We start from the raw sequence: 15,388 nt of genomic DNA on the forward strand, positions 1-15,388 counted from the left end.
TTTTTAAGGCCCTGAGTAAGCATGTAATAGGATGTTGGCAGAGCCCTTGCATCGATCTCCTGCAGGAAAAGAGGGAAGTTGAACCTGGGAGTTTATTGAGTCTTTTCAAATCAGCCTTGAACATTTTGTGAACTTCATAGCTGTTCATTTTAAAGCTTATGACAGGGCTCTAACACTTGTATCTTCTACTGCCATCTTATCCAGGCAGCCATCGGCTGCTGCTTTCTCACCTGCTGACGACCTGTGCTAGATCTCCTTGCAAGGAGTAGCACCTGGGACGATTCCTAAAGCTCGCTGGCACAGTCCTGCTAAAACTGTGTTTGAACTGTTGGATGGTGCCAGGACGAGAAGCATAATAAGTAGGGAGTACTCGAAAATCTTTCACCTCCTCAAAAACTGGGCTGGCAGAGACCCGGTGGCGGCCACCTGCGGACTAACACTAGAGGGAGGCATCGCCTAAAAGAAATTGCTAATGCTTCTAAAATAGCGCAATTTAAAAGGATTTATATGTCTTGGAAGGGAACAAAACACTGATTTCTTTTTAAAGCCTCTGTTTTTATTGGAATACATTATGGGAGGCCTCATTTGTTGCTGGGAACGCTCTTGGCCAGAGTGAAATCCAACCCTCCTGATGAGGCGGGCAGATTCAGCCTGAGCTGCTCTGCTTTGTCTTAGCTGGGCTCTCCTGGGACAACCTTTTGCTCCGGGTCTGGAGGTAGTGCAGCCTCTATAAATAGCCCACTGCTTAATTCTTGTGTGAACAGATTTTGATCGTTGTGCCAAAGGATAAAGTCTTGTGTTGGTTTAGTTTGCTTTAGACTGACACACACAAACAGAATTCACTGTCTGGCCTCAGTTTGTACTCAGAGCAGAGCCCAGGAAGATGAAATGTCTGTGCCTCACTCTGTATTTATTTCTCCCTAATTGCAAGCCTATAAGCAAAATCATAGGGATTCACATAATGATGATTGCTATGTAGGAATGGTTGTGGTCCCTGAGGAGGCTTTCCCTCTCCCACTTTACCCCATTAGCTTGTCCTGTTGCAGTGTGTACCATAAAAAGGGGAGGTAATGCACAGCTCTCTTGTTTGTATTAGGACTTCTTTGTCTGTAGACTGCATTTTGCTAGGTTGCACAAAAAGACAATAGAAGAATGTGAGTAGTTATTTGAGGGCTCCACAGGAGTTGACAGTAACTCAGAGTTGTATAAAGCATATATTGTACTGAGCAGAGAGCTGGAAGTTACTTTTCTGAAGTAGGGACAGGGTAGCTGCAAGGTAATTCCAGTAGAAGGGGAGAGGGAGTATGATTACCTGTTACTTCCCCCACTCCTTATTTTTGGGAGTAAATATGTTCATGGAGAAGGGAAGTGAGGTAAGAGAAAGGGCCCAGGAACTCCGGTTATCCTCTTCAAATCTTTCAATGAGTTCTGTTCTATGGAGATACTTATTTCTTCTCCTAGACTTTTATCTGCCTTGCCTCAGCTGGTGAGCACAGCTACACCTAGCAGGGAAAGGTGGAAAAAGTGGTCTGAGGCAGTCTTTTCCAGTCACTGTTGAGAGAGCAGGAGAGGCAGACCTGAGATGTTCAGGTGGGGACAGAAACAGATGTGAGAAGGAAATGTGTAGAGGGGGACCAGAGAGGAAAGAACAGATGTGAAGAGTGAGAGAAGGGCTGTTATGAATTCTGGGGACCAGAATGAATTGCTGAGCAGGGCACTGCAGAGGTATATGGGTGGCTGTTTTGAGTGAACTTAAATCTTTGCGTTTGTGAGGTATAGCACACGTGCTGATGAACTCAGGTGCTCTAAGATCACTGTGATGAAGGTCTTTAGAGATAGAAGATCTGTTGTCAGAAGGTGCAAGTTACAGACACTTCAAATGGATGACAGGAATTTAGAAGAATAATAAAATGTGTAAATTACAGCTATAAAGACTCTGGAGTTACTTAAGATGTTCCAGCTTTAACAAGTTTCAGGGATTGCCTTTCATCCTTTTGGCAACACCTAAAGTGTCCTGAGTGTCTGCTGAAGTGGGACATGGTCCACAGTTCCAATTGCATCATGCTGCTCCATCTCAGCCCTAGACTGCTTCTAATAAAGGAACTTTCATAGTGTCTGTCTGCAGTTTCATTCTGTTGAATCCCTTGGACACCTCATCATCTGTGTTTCTCACCGAAGGCTGTGAGATATATTTTGTTAAACAGCTAAAAGAAAATTGCTTTGGGAAAGCTGCTGATGTAGTTCCTCTTGGCTTTCAGAACATAATCCAGCAGATTTGTAGTTATTATAGCAGACCTCTGTTTAGAGCAAGGAAGATTTCTCAAGGTGCTGTTTAAAACTTCCTGGTTTGTGCTGCAAATTGTTAATCAGTCCATGACAGCATAAATAAAATTAGAGGGTTTAATTAAAACTAATGAATGAGTGAATGGAGAATACACAGCATGTTTCACTTGTAGCGCACTAGTGCTGTGAATAATTAAAATGTCACAAAGTAGGAGATGTCTTAGTAAAATTGTTGGAGCTGCAAAAATAGAGGCCCCTGGACCTTGGTAGTTTGGGAAGGTTTTGCTCTTTAAAATGGCTGAAATATTTTTATATAAGTTAGAGGAAAGATACAAAAATATATACAACTCTGATTTTTATTAATATGGAGTCAAAGCTGGAAGCTTGGTGCCAAACAAACCCTACTGCATTTTAAATTGGTTTGCATGTCTCTGAGGATCTGTGTTCATACCATATTAATCCTAAAACCATATCACTCAGAGGGTTAGTTTCTTCCTTTGACTCATCTGTGACTCTATTCTTGCAAAGTGAGCTTATTATTACAGTTATTATACATTGTTGATACTTGTTAATGTTCTGTCTACTCAAATCACAAGCATTCTTTTGATTTAAACCCAAACCTGAACCACAGCCTGAACTGGATTTGCCTTTGGCTCAGATTTGGTTTATGTGACATGGTCAAATAATAGGCCAAGAAAATAATTTTTTCTGGACTGTTTTAAATAGATCCAGGGGGCATGAGGTGGAAATTAGAAAGATGAGGTGAAGAGGCTGATCAGACTGTTGTAAAGCTTGGGATTACATACTAGACCCAGAGTATAAATTCTCAGAATAATATGAAAACATCTTCCATCTTGCTGCTGTACAGTGGCTTGCTGTTGTCTGTGGTACGATGCGCTTTATACTACTGCTCTGTGCCTTATTCTGAGGTTGATGTTCTCCTTCTCATCTCTGGACTTTTCCTCCTGACCATATGACCTCTTCTGAGGCAACAGTCCAGTTGGAACATGAAATAGGATCTGGATAAATGTTCTGGCTACTGACATCACTGATGAAATAATAACGCCCACGCAGCTTTCTTTCTGTGTCAGAATGACCCAAGGTGAGCATCAGTGAGGGACCTTACTCAGGGTGGGGGTTTATCTACACATATTGAGAGGTTTAAAAGGTACCATACCTCCATCAAAGGCCTCTAGAGGCCATGATCTAATGATAGATATTACTGGAGGCAAGTTGGAGTGGGGTGAAAAGGTGAAGATCATCAATGAGGTAAATGTCTATGCTGTTGTATAATCCTAGCTGTGTATCATGAAATTCCTTAAGATGGCTGAATAAATAAATTTACATTGAGAATTCTCACTAGTTTAGCCTGGTAGGTCAAAATGAGAAGAACAGTTCAACTTCAAAGTGGCACCTTGGTGTCTTCCATGTCCAGACTGGGTATACAAAGCCTCACTACTAACAATATCCATAATATATTCCCTTTCAATGCTTGGCTGTCTGTTTAGCAGAAGATCAGACTAGATTATGACAATGTTCCCTCTGAACCTCAAACATTTAGAAAGGAATAAGTACTCTTTGTCAGGAACTCAAATGATTTCTTAATGTTACATGAAATACCATTTAAAAGTAGGGCATAACTCTAACCTGTTCACTACTGACGCTTTGACATTAAGAGTAGTGTGAAAAAAGGTGTCTCAACAATGCATTTCTCTCAGAAGAGGAGACTTTTGAAGCATATGGAGGTTTTTACCATCTATGGTAAAAAGTTTTTTCCATATATGTTTTTAGTTTATTTTGGTCCAAAATTCAAATATTTTGGAAACAGAACATTGAGAAACTACCTAAGAATAAACTTAATTCTCCCTGTGTCTCACTTTGGATGTGTTTGAGTTGTGGGAAGTTATAGTAAAGAAAATGTGGGCCTTTCAATGTGCTCCAAATCCCAAATATCTATACACTGTCAAAGCAAACTAGATTTTCTGGCTCACCCTAGAGCATTAGGAGCCTTGCTTGCCCAGAAAAAAAACAATAATTAATAACCAACAATTGGAGTTGATCAGGTATGCTCAATTCCTCACATTTATGTGAATTCTTTGACTTTAAGGGTTAAATTAATAATTCACTACAAATTAACATTAATCACAAGTGCAATTGAAAAAATATCTTCCCACTGGTAACTTTAAGATTCAGTTTCAATTAAAGGGTTCAGTACTCATTTTCAATCAACCAGGGCTTATATGCTGCTCCTGGTGACATCACTGTAAATCTGGGCTGAAGTTCTTATGAAATCAATGGCATTACTCCAGATTTACATAGATATTGCCAAAAGCAAAATAGAGTCCATCAACTAAAGCATTCCCTTATCTTCAAAGGGAATTGGTTTCATCTCTAATAAAATATCTCAGAACAGCCTAGGCTAAGCCTAGTTAATTGGCTTCACTGAGCTGTTTTTTTGTGAACGAATCTTTTTAGATTTGAGCCTAAAAGGTTGAGATCCATAAGCAACCTTCCACAGACTACACTGGAGTAGATCCAGGCTCTATAGAGCCTCTGCTAAGATGCTTTTCATTAAGGCAAGATGAAGTTAAGGTTGCAAAATTTTGTTGGGCTTTTCATAAGAACACATGTAAAAACTTGTCTTTCTTAAATTGTAGAGTCTGCCAAATATGATTACAATGTATCTAGAAAGAGGCAGGCATGAGGTATTTGGGACCCTGTCCACGCTGGTCTGTTTTTGCAAGGGATAGTCCTAGTTAGCTGTATTTTCTTGCTCTATATATCACACATATATATCTCTCTATATATTTTTCCAAACATGGATAAATCAGTTACCCTGTTGTTTTATATTCTTAGTTAATCGAGAAGTGCTCAAAAAGCAAAACTTCAGATCAAAATTCCTCAGTAAATAATCCCATGTTTTTAACTTAGGTTTGCTGAGTTTGATGCTTGCTACAGGGTAGGGTATACGGTGTATACTTTTAGAATGTAGGAGCTCTGTCTTGTATTTTGCCCTGTGGTTGGGTAGCAATACCTTTGTTTAGATATCTACAAAAAGTATTGCTATGCTTTCCTTTGGGACACACAATAGGAACTGTGACCCAGTAGGTTCTGCATCAAAATATATGTCCTTGCTCAGTCCATTCTACATGTTGGCACACTTCTTCCCCATTTCTATATCTTTCTGCAAGAATGATACAAAGTGGATCTAGAATTGGTTCACAGAGCCCAAGTTTTTTTTCTGATGGAAGTTTTGCATCCTTTCTGTGTATGGGAATGTTGGCATGATGCTGCTTTTCCTCCTCAGTCAGGCAGGATGTTTGATACTCCTGGAAATATCTGTCTTACTGTGTAGCAATGTCTCTGCTGTTTGGCAACTGTAGGAAACTACTCACAGAACTGCTGGGTGAGAGTAGATGGTGCCCCATGCAATGCACTGTCTGGAAGGGCTGGAGAAAAGATGTCTGAGGGCAGGTTGCTGACACAAATACAACTTTGCCAGCATTCAGTATGCTTCCAAGATGAGCAGGCTGAGGTAGAAGATCTAGGAGCTCAGAGCTCCTGCATCAGAAGGAAGCTTGCAAGACTTTTTTTGACATATACCTGAACAACCATCTAGTGAAGAAGGGATTTTTCCTTTGATTGAGTGGGATCCACCTCTCACTGTTAGGGAAACCTTTGTGTTCTCTGAATGTTTTGGACACATATACTCTGGTTTACAGTCTTCTCCATAGAGTAGCTGGGAACAGCATTCCTTTATAATTAGAATTATTATGACAACACTAAAACCCAAAAGTTAAACTGAATAGTAAAGAGCTTTACAACAGATAAATTTATTAGTGAAGTCAGCCTAAAGAAACATCAGAAGGCTTGTAACACGAGTTACATACAATCATAATATATCCAAACCTAGGAGAATAATGTGTAATGAATAATCTTAGATTTTTGTATCTGAAAGATGAAGAAAAAGAACAGTAAGGAAAGTAAAACACTGGGGCAGAGGTCCAGAGGAGCTCATAAATTTCCATCCTTATTATGTAATTGGAATTGCCCTTGTTGCATCATGTGTATTGCTGCTCATAGTATTCATCTGATTTTCAAGTGTTTATGCCAGCAGGCCATGGAGTAATGCAGCTGTGAATCAACTCCAATAACTAGGGTAGGATCAATACCTAATTCTATAAAGAAATCCTCTTAAAAAGGACAGGAGACCAAAACTGGGATTAATAGAGTCTTTCAGTGTACACCTCCAACTGCATGTGAGAGAGTTGCCAGTATCCCCGATACAATTTACACTTCCTCAAAACCACAAACCTCAGCAAGTATAGAAAGTGAAAGCAGTTTCAGAATTATCTGTGCTAGAGTGATTCCCTTCACAATAGGTCTAAGCTAACTCAAACTGTTGCTTTTTACACAAATGATTATAAATAGAAGCCAAAATTTTGTCAGACCAATAGTGCAAATTTAACATATTGGCCTCTTGGTGTCATTTGAAGAAAATTAATGCAGAGGGCCAAAGAGACAGAATCTGCAATATGTAATACTCCGGAGACATAGCTGAGATTTTGTTCCTAGTGTAGCAGAAATAAATGCTCTTGGCAAGTCACAGGGGAGAAAGAAGACATGTGCATAAGTAAGATTAATCAGTAAAGCCAGCTTCTATCTCATGAGTCATATCTGACATCAAAAAGGCCAAGGTTGTTTGCATGTTAAATTTACGCTACTGTAGGAAAGGAAAAATAACAAAGGATCTCTTGTGCAAATTGTGCTGTAGATTTGAGTAACTGGCAAGCACTGGTGAGAATGGGGAAAGGGGAGGGAGGAGTGGGGCCTTCTCTTTCCTCTCTCAATAGAAAACTAAGTGTGAAATCATGGCTCAAATAAAGTGACAATGTTCCTGTGGCTCTTGGTTTGTACGTTCTGGGTTACAGTGGAAGGGCAAAATTTCTCAGTCTTTACTCAGATAAACTCTCAGAGAACTAAGTGAGAATGATAACTGGCCAAAGAGCCTGATTCTCTCTGCAGAAAATGCTAGATCTGTTAAATCAGATTCTCAGTGAGAGTCAAATAGGCTTTTGTGAGCCAATCATTGTGTGATTGAATAATGAGGGGCTGGGGATAACGAAGCAGCCACCAGAGTGCACAGTTGTGGCCCCCAGGCTGCAGGTCCCCTGCTCACCTCCCCTTCCACGCAGTATGTGCCGAAGTGACCTGATACAGTAGTGCCTCTTCTTGTGTGCACTGAGCAGTGATGACTCAGTATGTGCCGTTTTGCCTCCCTTTGCAGCAAACCACTATGCTGGCTGTCTGCTTTTTCTGCAAGGACAGGGAGGTGTGAAGGAGAGAGACTGGATTTCTGCAGCATAGTTCTCTGTTTCACTCCCAGATTTCCTGGCAGAGTCAAACTTTGTGATGCACTGGACTTGTTTTTGCTCTACATCAGATAGCTCTCTGCAGGGTCTAGGAGAAAGCACATCAGTAGAAACAAAAGGTGTTCTTTCAGGACGTGAGGCAGAGATAACCAGTATTGCTTTTTTAAAAGAGTATGTTGAATAAGACAGATACAAAGACTCTTTATCTGTTTACTCCTCTTTTCCTACTAGTCCCTTTCCCCATCAGTTTACTGGGTCTTACTTTCAGAGCTGAGTGTACCTGTCAGGCAGAAGACACCCTCACTGTTAGTAGGGAAGGGGGCAGTGCTTTCAGTATAGCAGAGATGACTGTCAGTTGATGAAGGACTGCACTTCCTCCTGGAGAATCATATTTCAAGCTTCTGCCCAGGTCATGCACCTCAGTGATGCTCCCACATAAGCCCAAGCCTTCAAGGCACAATCTGGCTCTATTAGTTTTGTGCCAGCAGATGTCTAGGCAGGTTGCCCCAGGATTGAAATGAGAGACCTCCTGTGCTGAAAACACTTGGATCTGTGCAGACTGAGCTAAAGTGGGTTCTGCAATTAAGGTTTGTAATGGGCTTATATCCTTGGGGAAATGACCACAGGGCTTGGGACTAGGGTGAACAAAGACTGGCCAAAGAGTAGAAACAACCACACAGGTGTCAGGTGTTGGGAACACTGGGAACTAGGGCAGGAAGGTGGGTAGATAGGGGTTCCCATTTAATTTCCATGACAGGACTTGGTGGAAGAACATTCATTGCTGCAGTATCAAAACCAAGCTGTTAAGCTGAAGTTTTGTCTTGCTGTCTGTGATAAAAGTGCTGTCCTGGAAGGTTAACACTTCAGGACAACTTTTCCCCTCTCTGTTCAAATCCATTTTTCATTTGCCAGTTTTCTCAGAACAGGAAGAGATCAACCATGCACAGGCAAAATGGGACTCAGTGAAAGAACATCAGAAGGAGAAAACATGACCTGCTTATGACAAAAGCTTGTGTCATGTGAGGCATTTCCAAAGGGTTTTGGATGCTGATGCCATTAAGGAAGAAACCAGCACCCATAGGGCCCTACTTGGTGGGGAAGATGGGGAAGGTGCCACAGGGCTGTCTGATGATCCGGTGACAGTGCCAGCAGGCTGAGCAGCCTTGCCCATCTGTCCGGCTTGAGCCTGGGGGCCTGCTCATGTTTTGGCTGTGTCCAGAGTGCCAGGCTCACTCCCCACGTGTGCATCTACAAGGCATCAGTGTCCACTTTATTTGGATACAAGGGAGTGCTTTGTGAGCACTGTGCCCAAACTGGCATCCAAGTAGAGAGCTTTTTAAAAGCAGCAAGCCTTAAGGTGAGCTCTTGTGTGTGGGCTAGCTGTTAGTGTAGGAATGTGCTAGCAGTCCTGCTTCTCTCTCATTTCTGAATAGAAGATTCAGATGAGAGGAAATGGCTGCCAAATGCATTGCTAGATAAAAGATGTAAAGGTGGAGTTAAATGTGAGGTTTTGTATCAGTCATTTAAAAGTTAAACTCATGATGTAATTAGCTATGCAGTTCCAGGAACTTCTGAGTACAGATTATTTTGGTAAGACAACCTGTCATGTTAAGAACATACAATTAAAGCTTTTTTGTCTTCGAGTAATGAAGATGAAAACATGATAAAGTTGGTAGATCTAGACTGAAAAATCACTGTCCCCCAGTCCTGCCCTGCAAGTTGTGAGAAGAAAGCCCCATTCATATGGTTATCACATGAATTTGTACAGCAAATGGACCTGTTAGATACCCTGAAGTTTATTTCTTTGGCTGCATAGAGCCACTCTGTGCTCCTTGGAGGGAATGAATGGATGAATGTAAGTGCTGATAAACTTACCTGCTTCTGAAGTCCCTGCATAGAGCAAGTGCCTTGGGACAGAGTACTTACCCTGTGTTAGAAAGTTCGGTGACTCGTGCCTCCCCGCTTTCTGGTCTAGCTCTGTATTGTCTCATAGCGGAGACATCCTCTGTTCTGCAGCTGTCATAACACTTGCAAACCACCCACTCTTCACAGGAGCAATTACATGTAACCCAACCCCTTGCTGTATGTGCAAGCTGATCTCTCAGACTGCCCTAACTCAGGCTCCAGAATCCCTTTGTTTTGCAGCGCTGTCACCTCTATAGCAATCGCAGCAGACCAGCTTCATTATTTTCCAATTTGTGCTCTGGGCTCTGAGACCTCAGACCTGCTGGCCTTCTCCCAGTGGAATTCCACTTAAGCAGATCAGACAGGGTGCTCTTTGCTGGACATTCTCTTGCCTGCCTCTTTTGGAGTAATTTACAGGCTGATTTGTCTTTCTCTAATTGTGTCAAGTTATTTGTCAGCCATAAATTTTGCTTCTGATTTAATTGTGTCCTCTCTACTCTGCAGCAGAATTTTGCCCAAGTATTCAGCTTATTGGTGGTGATTTATCTGAGCACTTGTTGCAGTTTGCCATGGCCTGCCTTTCCATCACTGCACTGCCACATTCCTTACTGTGCCCTGAGCCAGTTTGAATGGGGATCACGGGGAAGAGCTCTGACAAAAGAGGACCCCTCTTTCTACCATGAAATCTAGTTGGATTTGTATTGTTTCATTCTGTGCTTTTAGATCAGGAAATTTGCTAAGGCGGGCAGACCTTTGGGGCTGCAACTATTGCCACTGTGCGATTTACTTTCTCATGCAGTGTTTAATTTGAACTGAGATGTTCCAATTGGGATCCAGATTTTTATTACTCTGAAGTTTGATGTTTGTATCCACTTTGAATTTAGCTCCACGCACCTCCAAAAAAAAAAAAAATCGAAGCACAACCATTAATAGATTTCTTTTTAGAAAAAAATATGTATTAAATATTCATGTTTGACCAGAACAGCTTTTCTATTTCTCAGGAAGCCTCTATTTTAGTTCAAACCAAAACACAGTCTGTACTGGCTATTTGATTCATTGATCTCACAGATAGTTCACAATTATCACTGATAACTTACATTTATCCAACTTAACTCTGTATAGCTTCTGCAAAAGGTCTTTGGAAAAGTACTGGAGCTGGAAATGCTCTAAAGACCACATAGGATGGAGACAGTCCTCCTGTGACTCACTGCTTAGGCAGCTCAGAACCTTCCTCATGTCCAGTCAGGATCTGAATCGCTGGTGTTGCTTTGGAAACTGAAGTCATGTTACCTGCAGCAGTGTCTTTGCTTTGTGCCTCTCTTACATATGTACCACAGCCAGGTCCCTCTGATGTTGCTGGAGGTGGTCACTGAGTGGGACCTTTCAACCTATTTAACTTCCAATGAACTTTTCCAGGAGAACACCAGTGCCATGGAGGGTGGTGACCTGGGTCAGCCACCCTGGGTGCAAGGACAGCATTAATTTAGTTTTTATGCCTTCATGGTATTTCTAATAAACACAATTGGCAATTAGGCAAAAAGTAGTGAAAAGCTACTTAAGATTTCTTTCCTGTTTCTCTGGCCAGAAGTGTTAGCCAGCTCTAATAAAAGCATTCCCCAGGGAGTTGTGTTTCACAGTTAAAAGTAGGATTCATAGGGCAACCCTTGAATTTTAAACTTAGGCATCTAAATAGAGATAGTCTGAAGATAAGACCAGCTTGGAGTAGGAATCCTCATAAACATAATTCTGCAGTCAAAAATACATTTTCTGGCTAATCCAGCCATCTATGGAGCTGTTGACAGTGTCACAGAAATAGATGCTGGTGTAGGCTAGCCCTCTCCTGCCCCTTCTGTATTGAGACACACAGGAAAATGCTGTTGTGTGCAGGGGGCCGAGGGGGAGGAAGAAGTGAGAGGCCAGAGGGCTGATGTATTCGCTCAGTGCCATGCAGAGACAACTGCCAGGTGCTAATTTCACACTGGTCTGGGATGCTGCTCATTTGTGGGGTAGGCATCGGTGGTTGTCTGAAGCCAGAATCAGAAAACTCTTGGTAGCTTGGTTGTGCCATGAAGTTACCAAACGTAGAGGTCATTGGTGGGGAGGAAAATGACACTGAAATGAAGCACTGAGACTGCCTGTACTGTCCTGCCCTCAGCAGCCAGCCCTGGGGTTGCATTCGGTCAAACCCAGAGTTTTGCCCGAGAGGTAAGAGAGCTGCCCACGCGCGGGTCTGTGGGTGTGCATTGGGTCGGAGCGTCCTCCCGCTCCCACTGCTGGGCATGTCCTGTGGAGCCGAGCTGGGGAACTGCCCGTGGCTCCCGCCGTGCTGGAGCTGCTTTCGGTTTGAGTTCTAAAAAGCGAAAAGAAAGCAATCCAGCCATTTCTTCCGGCCAATAGATGGTGCTCTCCAGCCGATTTTCTGTCTTGAGTGGGAGTTTGGCAACAGTTTCGAGCAAGCCCTTTCCTATTGTTAACTCCAGTAAATCTTTTCTGAACTGGGTTGAACTTCCCAATTATGAAACTTTTGGAAACTCTCTTCAGAGCAGGCCTGATTGATTAGGCAGATTTTTTTTCACATTTCCAATTAAGATTTTATTTAAAATTAAACGATGGTGAAACAACAAAAAACATCGTGCTGCATGTACAGTGTGCTGCTGGCAGCCTGACAGCTTATGGCTCTCAAATTATCAATGATGATCTAGTACCAAATAGGAATAGAGCACGTTCATAAATATGCTATCAACTAGGAACACAGCATGCTTTTAAACTCCCTGAAGCCTTGATTAATCACATTGTAACAAACTAATACACTCGGGTGTAGGTATATCAGAGTAGAATAGTTCCTTCCTGGCGCTTGGGCCCCTTGTATTGAAGATAGAGTTTCACAGCTGATTTAAGCTGGCATCTGTGCTGTTGTGCACCCCTCTGCAGCCCGCTGGGTGTTTGCACCCTCCATGGGTGGGCAGTTCTTATCACAGAATCACAGAATATTCTGAGTTGGAAGGGACCCATGCTAATCTCATGCAACTGCTTCTAGCTTTTACCTTATTTTAGGAAGTTTTCTCTGGCATTATTTTGGTTAGTACACTTTGGCTGAGAGGTAGCATGTGTGCCTCCTGCTCTTGCTCCTGGCTGTGTCACCCCATCTCCTTTCTTCCGCCAGTTCTGCTGTTTGTTACGTCCATCTGTAACCTGATTCAGTTCACTAATGTAGGCGAAAATTATCAGTGGAGAGTGTCAACAAGACCCTTTCCCTCTTTCAGCAACAGTGAGCCTGGGAATCAGTTTAGTTTGCTGAGAGAACTGCAGTCAGAGCCTTCAGGAACCCGATCTTGCTCACATTGAGGTTGACAGCAGAATTCCATCTGACATGGATGCCATAGGAACAGTCCCTGGGCACCAGTTTTGCACATGGATATGGTGAACAGCCCAGGCAGGGGTTTTGTCCTCCTTGGAGTTAAACATACCAATATGTTCTTCAAATAGCTACCTGTTGTCTGTGTATGTCACCCTTAGGAAAGCAATATTTTAAAAGACTCACAGCTGCTTAATGGAAGGCAGTGTATCACAAGAGGGAGATGTGTTCCATTAAGTACAATACTCTGCAAATGCTACATCTGAGATTAACTTCCCAGTGGTCTCTTGATTTACTTATAATCAAGGGCATGTGAGCTGCAACTTCCTTCCTTTGCTCTTCCTTGTCAAAAGGACCTGTTTAATGTAAACCTAGGAAGTATGACAGGATATTTCTTTATGCATTGCTGGTGGTTTATCTGGAGAGCACTCACTTGAGTCCCTCTGTTGGAGGTGTGGAGCACATCCTCCCATGTTAGCTTAAGAGAAAGTATTCAATGGATTCAAGGTGGCAGGAGTTTCATATTAACTCCCCTTCCCCCAAAAGTGTTATCACAATGATCAGATGCATTTTTATGGATATAAAATCTTCCCCTGATTACCAAGCTGAAGGGAACATGACAGCAATTTGTTCCAGTTAGTAACCAGAAGGCTTAACTTGAAATAAGTTGGAATGAAAGCAAGCGTAAACCAGATGCATAGAGAACAGAGTTGCAAACTATTGAAGAAGTGCTTGAGGTTTTTTGTGTCCATTTTTCCTCAAAACAAATGTAAGTTGAGAGTGCTCATCAAATCTGTGATGCTTTGTTCTTCCACTGTGAAAGCACAGTTATGTGCTGCTGAGAACAGGGAAAAGCCTTGCTTTGAACAGCATTTATGGGAGCAAATGGAGATGGTTGGATTGCACCAGTGTAATTTTGGAATGGGCTTTTCTAGTGGCTGTTCTGAGACAGATAAGCAGATGGGGGTTTTTTGGTTGTTGTTTGGGTTTTTTCCCCTTAACTCAATAGTCAATAAGGAAAATTCTTACCAAGGCTATCTTGGGTTTTGCAAGACTGTTTCTGATTCTCATAGCCTATATTAACTGATAAACTCAGTTGAGGCACATAGATTTATACTTTAGTTTCCATCCGTCTGCAAAACTATTATTCATGATGAAATAAAATTATTTCTCTTTATTTTTTTTTTCTCCAGGATGTCATACTACTGTTTTCATATCCAGAAGGTTTACATCCACCTGATTACTTAGTGATGTCCTAGAAGTAAACTGAATGACTCAAGGACCAAGAATATAAGTGTGTTGAGGGGAAGAGGGGAAGGGAAATTCTCTACACTGTCAAATTTTGCTGGTATTATGATTTCCATGTTAGGAAGCATCAGTAACATATTCTGGAAGAACCTAAAGCATGGAGTCTTGCTAATGGCAAACCCTGCTCCTAGCACAATTGCACATTAGAGTTTCCACTAACTGCAGCTGTGGATTGGTCTGAGACATGAGGTTGGTCACTATCTCGAATGGAGGTTTAGGGAGGCTCAGATCATCTGTCCAGAGGCAGATGTTAGCAGCGATGTGTAGGCCCAGAAGCTAGAGGGTGTTGACAGCTGACTTGGAGTTGCATCTAACAGCAGAATTTCTCTAAAGTATTGGATTGATGCCGGAAAGCGAACCCCAGCTCTGGCTGTCTTAGCAGGACATGCGACCAGTGCTTAGCTCTGTGTATTTTTGCTGTTACCTTACAAGTTCACTGGTGCTGCTGTTCTGTGTCAGAGTTTAATACATCCCAGAGCACCCCATCAGTGTCTGGGTACTGGAGGCTGTGTGTCCACTTTGCAGTGCTTATTTCTCTGAAGCTGAGTGGGTGGTAACCATAAAAAAGAGACTTCACTTTTTCTCTGACATACATATTTCTCATGTGTAATTCAACAGAGTCTTAAAGCTCATCTCACTGGAATGTAGTTTGGAGGCATGGGGGCACATCCATCTTTTCATGAACCTCAGTCTTGACAGAAATTCACATGATGGTTGACACAGTCAGTTCAAGCAGGCTACAGAACTCTACCTTCCAGAAAGCTGTATATAAGCAATAGCAGCAGATACTTTAAGAACAGCAATTTTATTTTCTACCACCTCATCTTCATCAAGGGTAACGTAGCTACTGGTCTTGCCAACCCAACCACAGTTTGCCCTAGTGGGATTTAGCCAGCACAAAGTGTTCCTGGTCTCCATGGACTCTGCTAGGTCAGATCCGGTGTCAACACACTAGGTTTTATTGCTGCCAGCAGATTCAGACATTTTGTTTAATCATCAAAATTTTTTACTAGCCAGGTGGGAATGGCCAGGATTACTTGGCTGCTATAGATCTTCCATCTGCCAATTATTTGGATGAATTATAGATATTAGCAGGCCTGCAAAAATAGTGGTTAAGCAGAGTTTTCTTTCTTCCAGCTCATTAAACCATTTAGCATTGCTTTAC

This window comes from Manacus vitellinus, unplaced genomic scaffold (genome assembly GCF_001715985.3).
Source record: "Manacus vitellinus isolate BGI_N305 unplaced genomic scaffold, ASM171598v3 scaffold_15_pilon, whole genome shotgun sequence".
Taxonomy (NCBI): Eukaryota; Metazoa; Chordata; class Aves; order Passeriformes; family Pipridae; genus Manacus; species Manacus vitellinus.